The sequence below is a fragment of the Brassica oleracea genome, chromosome C5, assembly GCF_000695525.1.
Source record: "Brassica oleracea var. oleracea cultivar TO1000 chromosome C5, BOL, whole genome shotgun sequence".
Taxonomy (NCBI): Eukaryota; Viridiplantae; Streptophyta; class Magnoliopsida; order Brassicales; family Brassicaceae; genus Brassica; species Brassica oleracea.
In genome coordinates, this window is record NC_027752.1 from 15,302,185 (window position 1) to 15,312,241 (window position 10,057).

Here is a 10,057-nt window from a genome sequence, read left to right on the forward strand (position 1 = left end):
CTCTTCCTTATCCCAATGCGCACACAACTCCGTCCAGACCGTGTTGTTTATCGACTTTGGGACCATTTAATAAAAAAAAAAAAATAGTTTAATAAATTAAAAAAAAGTTTAATAAATTAAAAAATTGTTTAATAAATTAAAAACAAACCTTGTTGATTTCCCACTTCTTCTTCCACTCGTGGATCTGCTTCCCATAGTTGTCCATAACTTTATGGACGAAGTGGTGATAGATAAAGAACGTCCCATCGGAATTCTAGTTGAATTTGTGCTGGAAAAAAAACACAATTAGTAGAAAATTTATATTAAAGATTAAAAATATAAGTAAAAAATTAGAATACTTACCGCAAACTGACGAAAGCTCTACCTGATTCCTACACTCGTTTTCACCCTAAGACAGGTATACTCCGCGAATCTCCACATTCTGAAATCGTGTTCTTGAGCAATTTTTTGGGTTTTGTGAATTTCTTATTTCCGTGTTGATTCCTTGATCAAATATGCATGAAACAGATGTTTAAACATGGAATAGAACACAATTGTCTGTGATTAACGAGTTTGGAACAGGATTTGAGATTATTTAGGGATTGAGAATTTTTTTCAATTTGTTTTTTTTTTTATCACAACTCGATTTCGCTTTTCATTTTCATGTTGCTTTGAGTTCTTAATTGATTATAACCATGTTGAGAGCAATGATTCTATTTTGTAGAGAATGAAGCGCACGAAAACATCAGCAAAGAAAAACACACAAGAAGCGGGTTCGTCACAGCTGGAGAAGCAAAGGCCAAAGAAGTGGGATAAGTCTGATACCACCCACTACAACAACATGAAGAAGGTAGCCGTTCCGGCTACACAACTAGCATGTCCTGAGACGATGACAATATTGGGAATCCAAGCAGACATTGAAGGACTGTTCCAGAACATGGGTCTAGGCCAACTATGCAACCTCAAGGAACCCACTTATCCGGAGTTGGTACGCCAGTTCATAGCATCCGCATACGTCACCCGTCCCGATGATAGGCATGAGGAAGGTTTTCTGGCATTCGTAGTGCAGAAAGTATACTATGAGGTATCTTTCACAGACCTCTGCGGACTATTTGGATTGAGTGCGGGGGAGAGGACATATGGTCTTTATTGGACTTCAGAGCTGTTGAACTTCTGGGAAACGATTGGCACATGGGTTTATAGATCTTCTCAGGCAAAGGAGTCACTTATCCGGAGCCCAGTACTGAGATATGCGACACGCCTCATTGGCTCATTGCTATACGGGACAACCACAGCCGCATCAGTCACGCAATGGGAGTTGTGCCTCCTGTACCAAGGTGTGAGGCATTTGCTACCGGCATTTGGAAACTCTACATTCCCACCTGCTACTGCCTTCAACATGGGAGCGGTGCTGGCCGCAAACTTAGCAGGATACAAGGGGAAAGTAACCAAATCCAAGAGCAATGCATGTGGATTTGGTGCAGTGATTACTCGGATCCTTAGACATGTGGGTGTAGACTGCAAGAACCAGGAGGTAGCACTGGACAGATCGAACAACATTGCTTGGAACTACCTGGATGTCATTTCTCTAGTAAGTAAGGAGTTCATAGCTGGTCCCCACTCGAGGATCGATCGGGATGGTCCTTACGTCTACGTATTCCAGGACCGAGCGAAGAAAACACTCTACTGCCACCTACCTCAGATCGGTCTCACTTCTCTACTTTCAGAGGCTGCAGTTGAGTTCCTACCCCCTGCTACCGCACTAGTAGACAAGCCATCCTTCTTCACGCCAAAATATCAGACCAAAGGCAAGGGCGTGGTTGATGAAGAAGGAGAAGATGAGGCTGCACAAGCCATTCCAGATGATTCACAACCCCATCAGCTACTCCCATCAGACTCCAGCCAGTACAAGCTGCAAGAGCTTCCACCGAACGCCACTTCGCGCCAGCAACAACATTGGAGAGATCAGAGCATAAAGACAAACAACGACATGCTACACAAGATCTGGGCTGCCATTTCACGTATCAGGCCGTGTCGTTGCCAAAAGGATGATGTAGTTCATCGGGACAACTCTCCATCCAGCTCTGGTTCGGGTTCGAGTGGTACACACAGGGTAAGAAAGAGGTCCAAGAGACCCAATGATGCGGAACATCTGGAGCAGGAGACGAGGAGTAGGAGCTATCACCGGCTATTTTATTTTCTTTTCTATTCTAACGTTTTATGGTCTTATTTTCTGTTAATTTTGAACTGAGTTTTTTTTTGGGTTTCTTAATTATGAGTTTGTATTTCTTTTACATGGTTTCTTCGTTTTATTTGGTTGTGTTCTGAGTAGTTTTTAATTCGTATTCAGCTTTGCCTTGCTAGATAAACCAAATAACTATTATTCGAGGAAAGAGGTTATATCAAGTGTTCCTCGGAATTTCCTCGGTATTTCTTTAAAAAAAATAAAAAAAATCAATGATATTCTGTTTCCGAGTCATCATCACTAGATGAATCTGAATCTGGATCTTGGTGAAACTCTCCAATTACTGGTTCATCCTCTACGTGAACGACGGCTTCCTCTCCAAAGTCGGTTAAATCGACTACAAGGCCAACTCCAGCTAAATTTTCTGCTGCACTACAGTTGCCGGATGTGCTTGGTTGTAGTGGGTCTTCCAGCTCAGAACTTCCCTGAACTCGGCCTCTCGGGTTGAGTCTTGTAACAGTAACCCATGGATCATCTCTGTTCCTTACCCGGGGGTACTTGATATAACAAACCTGTAACATTTAGAAAAATTATAAATTAATACACATGATGATGAATCATTCTGAATAATTAACATTTAATTACCTGATCGGCCTGGGAAGCAAGAATGAAAGGATCATAATATTGCAGCTTTCGCCTCGAATTTACTGATGTAACACCAAATGCATCTGTTCTCACACCTCGATCTGGGGTGTTGTCGTGCCAATCACAATAGAAAACAGTACAGCGCAATCCAACCATGCCCAAATACTTGATTTCCAAAATCTCATGTATGTGTCCGTAGTATACATCATCTCCTGATGCAGAACAAACGCCATCATCATAAGTCGTACTCGAACGTCTCCTCTTCTGAGTTGTGAATGCATATCCTCGAGTACAAAATCTCGGATATGACTTCACAACAAAGTTTGGTCCAACGACCATCTCACGTATCCAATCGTCAAATGTTTCACCTCTGGCCAAACCAGCAGACACCTATTAATAGCACATATATATATATGTTATATCAATAAATGTGAATTAGTATAAATATGTGATAAAATATATTTTAATTTGTTTAAAGCACTCACATAAGTAAACATCCATCCAGTAAATTCTCTCTGCTTCATTTCTTCTAGTTCGTCCTCTGTGGCGTATCTATACTCGAACCGCTTTTCTGCCATGAAAATCCTGTATATGATGACAATAATGTAATTAATTAAGATTTAAATTTCAACTTGTTAAAATAAAAATTTGTAAGCTCATTTATTTACCTCTCATATTGAAGAACGTCTTCGCAGTTGGTGAGCAAATATGTTTGCAAATTACTGCGCTCCTGCTCAGTAAGTCGACGGTCCTTTGGTTTTCCGCTAAGTCGTCCAACGTCTGTGAAAATGTCTGGAACCGTAACATGATATGTTGCCCGTTCGCCTCTATCATCATGCCGAGCAGGTCTTCTGTTTTTGGTCTGAACTTCTGCTGGAAAGTAGTACTCGGCAAAGTTTGAAGTTTCTTCATTGATCATCTGTGCGACTATAGAACCTTCCACCCTACTTAAATTTTTCACCATCTTCTTCAAATGGAACATATACCGCTCATACAGATACATCCATCTATACTGCACAGGACCACCAAGTTCCAATTCTCTTGCCAGGTGAATAACAAGATGCTCCATAACATCAAAAAATGAGGGAGGAAATATCTTCTCAAGGTTGCACTGAATCACGGCTATGTTAGTCTTCAAATTTTCAATACCTTCAAGAGTCACTGATCTCGTGCATAAATCGCGGAAGAAACCACTTATCCCTGCAATTGCTTCATGAACATTTTGTGGTAATAGTTCCTTGAAGGCGAACGGAAGGAGGCGCTGCATCATTACATGGCAATCGTGGTTTTTCAAGCCAGTAAACTTTCCTTCCTTTCTGTCGATACAGTTACGCAAATTTGATGCGTAACCGTCTGGAAATTCCACATCGTTTGAAATCCAATCAAAGAACGCATCTTTTCCCTCTGCATCAAGTCGGTATATGGGAAAAGGAGCCCTACCATTTTCATCAACATGAAGTTCTGAACGAGCACATATATCGACTAAATCCAGTCTTGACTTCAAATTATCCTTTGTTTTACCTTGAACATTAAGGATCGTGTTCATGAGATTGTCAAAAAAGTTCTTCTCAATATGCATGACATCTAAATTATGCCTTAGCAGATGATCCTCCCAGTATGGCAGATCCCAGAAAATACTTTTTTTGTGCCAGTTATGTAGTTCTCCAACAGCATCTACCGGAAAACGCTCATGTCCACCGACTTCTGGCGTCCTTTCTGCACCAAAATCTCTTAGTTGTATCTTCAAATCTTTCCCACAAATTTCCGGAGGTGGACTGTCAAACACCCTCTTGTTCTTCGTAAACAAATTCCTACTCCTACGATATGGATGATCAGGTGGTAGGAATCTCCTGTGACAGTCAAACCAACACGTTTTCCTTCCGTGTTTTAGTTGGAAAGCATCAGTGTTATCTTGACAATATGGACATGATATCCTTCCATGCGTTGTCCATCCAGACAACATATCATATGCTGGAAAATCACTTATTGTCCACATTAGTACTGTCCGCATTTGAAAGTTTTCTTTACACGAAACATCGTATGTTTCAGCACCTTGAGCCCATAGTTGTTGCAACTCATATATTAGTGGCTGAAGAAACACATCAAGTGATCTCTTAGGATGCTCTGGTCCGGGAACGAGAATCGAGAGAAACAAAAACTCTCGTCGCAAGCACAAGTTTGGGGGGAGGTTGTATGGTGTAAGAATGACGGGCCATAGAGAATATTGTCTTCCACTCTTGCCAAACGGACTGAAACCATCAGTACATAATCCAAGGTAGACATTTCTTCTCTCATACGCAAAGTCGGGATACTTTGATTGGAAATGCTTCCACGCTTTTGCATCTGAAGGATGTCTGATCTCACCATCTGTTGAGTGCTCCGCATGCCATCTCATTGGTTGCGCTGTGCGTTCAGACAGATACAACCTCTGCAACCTTTCCGTCAAAGGTAAATACCACATCCTTTTATATGGCACTGGAACTCTTCCACTCGTATCTTTATAACGAGGCTTTCCACAAAATTTGCATGTAACCCGCTGTTCATCCGCCCTCCAATAAATCATGCAGTTGTCGCTGCATACATCTATTACCTGATACGATAAACCAAGACCAGCTACGAGTTTCTGAACCTCGTAGTATGAACCAGGAGCTACATTATCCTCGGGTAGAATACCTTTTACAAAATCAGCAATCGCATCCACACAGTCTTCAGCCAAATTATAATCTGTTTTAATGCCCATCAATCTTGTAGCAGATGATAAAGCTGAATGACCATCTCTGCAACCTTCGTACAATGGTTGCTTTCCAGCATCCAACATATCATAAAATCTCCTAGCTTGTGCATTGGGTAAATCTTCCCCTCTAAAATGATCATTTCCCATGAATTCGGTTATACCTCGTTGGTATTCTTCCGTAAGCAATCTCGTGTTCGGATCCAAATGAGGTCGATCGATCCAAGAACGAAAATAATTTGAAGAAGACATGTTTTTTATGAATCAAATTCGTGTGTAAAGAGAGTAAGAGGGAGGATGAAGATATGGAGTGAATGAAGAGGAAGAGGGGTGCTTGTATTTATAGTTGAAATTCTGCCGACAGACCGAGGAAATTCCGACGGAAACGGCTAGTTCGTCGGAATTTCCTCGGAATTTTTAAAATCCCCCAACGGCTATCTAACGGCTATAATATATCCTCGGAATTCATCGGTTTTTTCCGAAGAATACATTTTTCCTCGGTATTCCATAAGAATATTCCGACGGATTTATATTTCCTCGGAATTCCGTCGGTATATTCCGAGGAAATTTCGAGGAAACCAAATTTTGTGTTTCCTCGGAATATCCTAGGAAATTCCTCGGGATATTCCGAGGATTTCATTTTCCGTCGGAATGTCCGTCAGAATACCGCTGTTTTCTTGTAGTGTTTGAATAGAAAATAACTTTAAATAATTCTGAGGAAGTAAAATCAATATGCATCGAAAAATGTATCTTTTGAACTTGAACATTTCCTAGTAACAACTTATCGGATTTACTTTGTGGGTATAGAACTATAGTCTTGAATTAACCACATTTTATAGTAAACCAAGACAATAAGCGAAACACATATCTCATCAGTTCATTTCTTGTTTATACGGTTGTGTTCATTTTGGTCCTGAACATGTCCTGACTTCATGAGAGCTCTAGAGAATTTAGCCATATCAATTCTCATAGGTGCGACCCGACACCACTCTCATATAGGTAATGTTAGTAAAAAATAGTCCATTCTATCTCTCTTCTACAAAAGATACTAACATGATTAAGAATAAATTATTCAACCTTTATTCATTAATGGCACATTATTATTTCATAGGAATGAGAAATGTGTAAAACGTCTTGAGTCTTCTTCAACTAGTTTGCCTATTGAACCTAGACCATGGGATCTCCAATGTTGCTAGGTTAGATTTCCATCAAGTGATGACTCATTATGTTGGCTTGATTTGATACCCATTCCCTTCGAAATGAAAACAACTTGCTTTTTAGATAGGCCTTTAGTCAAAGGATCAGCCAAGTTATCATTTGATCTAATGTAATCCAATACTATCACCCCATTGAAAATCAATTGTCATGCATGTCTACATCTTGTACGTCTTGACTTGCCATTGTAATTTTTTTCCCATAATGAGATTGAGTAGGTGAATAACCATATGGCTATTGTTTAACTCTAATTCCAAGAATTAACAGCCCATCCCATATCTTTCATGAGCAATGATTTGAATTTTTCTTTCCACTTGTTTCACCACAGAATTAGTGTCACTCATCTTAAAGTTCAAGAACTTTTCCACGATGAACGTCTTAACGCTTGCAACTTCAGACTTGCATTTCTTCTATATTGATTCCCACAACTGTTTTGAAGTTTGGAATATATGATAAACATCGTAGAGAGAATCGTCCAAAGCGTTAAGAATATATATTTCTTGCCCAAAAACTCGTTTTGTGTCCATGCCTCTGAAGCTTTAACGATTTCATCAGGAATATCACCTTCTACAGGTAACTCTGGTTCTTCAGAAGTCAAGCACTGTGCGAGATTCAGTGTCGTGAGATAAAACAACATATTTTGTTGCCATCTTTTGAAATCCACTCCTCGGAAAACAAAATGCTTCTCTATGTGACTTTTCACAACTGCAGTAGATTGATCCATCTTGCTTTCTTTGAAAAGAACAAAGGAAAATTTTGTCTTAGATTGTTAATCCAAAGTACATATGCAAATCAATCTCACGTACTCAATACGTTTGAGTTTATAGACTTTTATAAATCTTAATCAATTTATAAACCCTTATAAAAAGTTACGAAATAATTATGTTTCTTCTTCTCACAACTTAACCGATTGTGGTTTGATAGAGGCTTTCCTAAGCAATCTCCTAAGACAGAATTTCACCCCTACAATGGTGTGTGTAGTTTCGTAGGCGTATCTTGAAGATACAACTATCAATCTCCGTACAACACACCCGTACCGAGACCATAGCGAACTTTACTATAAGTTTTTCTTCAGAAACTTATTACGGGGAAGAAGAAGATTAAATCCAATTGATCCTTAGTAATCTTCTCTCTTTTATTCATATCCTTCTCATATTGCATTTGATCACTTTATATAATGATTCAAGTGGTGTATTTAATCAACGCATACGTTAATTCAAGCGGTGCCTTTTAATCAACGTATATGTTGATTCATAACAGACACGTTTTATCTTTAGTGTTGCTTCCTTTAATTAATTAAAGTCCAACACTCTCTCTCTCTTTTTCCGGTTGTTATCTTTCATATACCTTAAGGCTTAAGCTCCTCCGCATATCAGAAGAAGCTAATGGGATTTGTAGACAAAAATATTGTTTAAATAAAATATTAATCTTAGGGTCTGACTGGTGACCAGGGAACGGTGAGGAATAATGCATTCCCTAATGTTTCTAAAAAAAATCACCATTCATAATGAATAATAATTCCCTCTCATTCCCTTTCATTCCCTTTTTTGTAGAGAATTTAAGAACAAAATTATTCCTTGTTAAATTTGATAAGGAACAACCATTCATTTTCATTCCTGATATTTTGTTCCCGTACATTCTTTTTTTATTCGTTCCTCTTAATTCCCGAATGGTCACCAGTCAGACCCTTAATTATTCTGTACTGGTTTACTGTTGTAAACTTTAAGCAAAATAATAAATATTTGTCTTCTTTACTTCATTACTGAACATAAGTGTAATCCAATACCTCGAATCTAACCATGATATTGCTTCAATCGTACTAAACTGTATTATAAACCGAGTACAAAACTCTTATCGCTTTAATTCCATCATAATTTATCATAAAAGTATTTTATAAATTGCGATCGTACTCTTTCCTTTCTTGGGACATGGGTGGTGCCAAGAATGTGGATGATTGTTTATTGAACTATAATTGCTGTAGAAAACATTAAATTGAATTTGGATAAGGACGAATATAACGTACTCACCGGTTGGTTGTTGTTTTCCCGGCGATTATACGACGGAGCCGCTTAAGTTTTGCGGTATAAATACCGGGTTCGACACGTGTCGTCACGCACTTTAGTTTAAAAAACCAGCTAGGAACAGACTGGAATAGCCTACAGCGAGTGTCCGATACACCTGGTGCTGCTTGGGGTCCACATATTCGAAACTTGAGGGACGTTTGGTATTTGAATACAGCGGGATGTAAGTGAATGGACCCTATTAATTAACGTTTTTGGTCACATGAGTCACGACGATGATCGTTTTTACACCTAACCATTTGACTTTCTCTTGGAAACTCAAAACATAGATGGGTTGGATTCTAATTTAAAGATATGAAAGGAAGTGAAACACTATTTTCATGTTGAAATCTTCCGATAATTTAACTAATTTTTATATGTACTCATGCTTAATATAAAGATGGAGCAGTTTTTCAACAAACACGAATATAGTCCAGACAGAACTATTACATGAGTTGACATAATATTTAACTTGTATATTTTAAATGGTATGGTTACTATGGTCCAGTGGCGGATCTAGATGAATTTCTAGCCAGGGCAAAAGGATAAAACATTAATAATATATTTATAAATTCAAATTTTTATCCGGAGCATTATTAAAAGTCTAAGCAAAATTACACCAAACAAAAAAAATCATGGGGAACAGCTGCCCCACTCACTCCTCACCTAGTTTCGTCACTGCTGTGGTCTGGTTACTACGGTAGATGTTTAGCTTGTATATTTTAATATCACGAGTTTTATATATGATCTCATGTTCTTTGACATAGTAATTTTAGCAACCTACATTTTCGTCTGTCAGATTAGTGAATTACAGTGACGATGTAGATGTAGCGGGTATGATCGAAAGCTTTCAAACAGTTTTTGGTAAGATTTTTGGAGTTTAATGTAGTTGATAATCTTTATACAGGTGATTATGTATCATAAAACATAAGTAGTCAGCTATGAAATTAAGGATGAAGGTCACACCATTTTATTAAATCAAATTAGGATACTGGATAAAGTTCTTGAGCATATCGAACAATATATCTTCGATATGCTTTTATGTCAAAATTTGTTCTACAAATGGCTTATAAGAGCAAACTTTTATTTTCTTAGTATCAATAACAAATTTTAAAAAGGATCGGTAGCAAAATTGGTTCTTTGGTACCCTTTGACACCACAAATAACCTAAGTTCAAACCTCAGTGACACCATATTTAGATCCTCTCTGACACGCTCCCCAATGCAGAACCGTTGGGCCCTC